The sequence below is a fragment of the Carassius auratus genome, unplaced genomic scaffold, assembly GCF_003368295.1.
Source record: "Carassius auratus strain Wakin unplaced genomic scaffold, ASM336829v1 scaf_tig00216685, whole genome shotgun sequence".
In the NCBI taxonomy this organism is placed as follows: Eukaryota; Metazoa; Chordata; class Actinopteri; order Cypriniformes; family Cyprinidae; genus Carassius; species Carassius auratus.
In genome coordinates, this window is record NW_020528692.1 from 7192 (window position 1) to 9128 (window position 1937).

Genomic DNA, 1937 nt, shown 5'->3' on the forward strand with positions numbered 1-1937 from the left:
TTACAGTGTTTATTGATATGTCAAACTTTTCGCAGATAAACATAGTGCCCAGAACAGTCTCTCTCCAGTTTATTCCACTATGGAAAAAAAAGAAAAGTTGATAAAAAAAAAAAATGCATAGAGGTAACTAAGTGAAAACAAACAAACAAAATTGCAACAGAAACTCCCTTCAAAAAACATAAGTTTAATATTCAAAAATAAAAAGGGAATTTGTTTACAGAAATCCTGACAAAAGGTGCCAAAGAATAATCAAGGCTACAGTTGAAAATATATTGTTTTCTTCCCTTTATCAACCAAATAGGCAAAAATGATTAAGAACAATGCTCCAATATTTTACAATTATCACCTTTAAAAACATATATCCTGTAATCATTGTTTGCTTCTATTGTGAATAAATGCAAAACAAATAAATGGTTAATAATAATAATAATTATTATGAGTATATATATATATATATACAGGAGTGCTTATAGTAGAGATTGGAGTGATGAATGTAGAGGTTGGCAGTAAAGGACTGAGAGCAGATGTGTCACACAAGAGAGGAAGATCTGGAAGCTTTTGAATGGGCTGATATTGTGAAGAGCTGATGAAGAATGATTAAGTAATCTGTGAGAAATCCTGCAAGAAGAAACAAAGATAATTTATCACATTATGAACAACAAAAACACTGACAACAACAAATGGCAGAATACAACATACTGTAACTGCAGTGTGCATAGCAGTAATTGTACAGTATTGTCTGTTGGTGTGGATGCTAAAATACTTCTCATTATAGTTATTGGTCTTTGTGTGAACAACTTTAAGTGATCTGATTGCCCAAATTCATTGAAGATCTGATTTGTAGCACTTGAAAAGTTAAACTAGGATTTCCATTCTCTTGCTTCTAAGACAGATGTGTTCAGTAACATCACCACAGAAAGAAAGGCAGACTATGAGGTGTGGACAGATATCATGTACTGTTGAAACAGGAAGAGGCGGCACCAATTTGTAAAGATTAATAAAGAATACAATGGACTTCATTTAAACTTCATGATATAAACACTCTTACAATGGGCACAATCTGATGGGAGCTGTGGTAATGGCCAATAACAGCAGTAGGAGTAAAAGTTGTAGAATTTTGTACAAGTACGCTTGTGCAATATAATATGATTATTGGATGAATTATTACTACTACAACATGCTCTTTGTTGAGTGTTCTTCCTGATGGGCTATGTGAACCAAAGTTTAAGAAACATCAAATGCTGAGAAAAATGTATCTGACGTACCATTGGAAGTGTTTGCCTTCGCAGCTTTTGGTCTTCTTCATAAATGCACAAGATGGTCAAATTCAAATCTCATGACAGGCCTTCCTGAAATATAAACATGTTGAGACAGTGTGTTAAAATGATCTGTGACCAAAATATTTGATTAACACATAATATAAGGATGCGTTCATTAAAGCAAATCAGTTATAACTAAGAGTCTTCAACATTACCTGTGAAGGGCTGATCCTTTGAAGGACTTGTTCAGCCCCCTTGACAGCTTCTTCAATATCAGCATTGGGAGCGTGGAGTTGAAGTTCCCTGTTAATTCTAGCAGAGCGAGAGAGAGAGAGAGAGAGAGAGAGAGAGAGAGAGAGAGAGAGAGATTTTACAAGAGATGGCTTCTTTAAAGATCTGCTGGATTACAGGTTGTTGTGGAGTATGTAATCCGACGTAACTGCAAGACAGAAAAAACACTGAATTACAATTACATCACAAAAAGATATTAAAGGCATGGCAAACTTAGTGGTTACTGTGCTTTAAAAACAGTGTAGAGTAAAAACAGTTACTGTGGTAAAATCCTGGTAAGTGTTGTGGTTATTGTGTGTTAGTAAATACAAACACCAGAGTAAAACTATGGTTACTATGGTAAACCCATAGTAAATGTCGTAGTTATTGTGTGTTAGTAAATACAAA

The 1937-nt window shown here is 34.3% G+C and overlaps 1 long non-coding RNA gene across 1 annotated transcript; it reads right to left on the bottom strand.

Moving 5' to 3' along the window:
• On the bottom strand, nt 1-1325 carry LOC113098813 (uncharacterized). Its single transcript, XR_003289207.1, has 2 exons — nt 1266-1325; nt 1-618 (listed from the first exon to the last, which is right to left on the bottom strand). It is a non-coding gene; the product is annotated as an uncharacterized LOC113098813 (long non-coding RNA).
• Between the last annotated feature and the right edge of the window lie 612 nt (nt 1326-1937).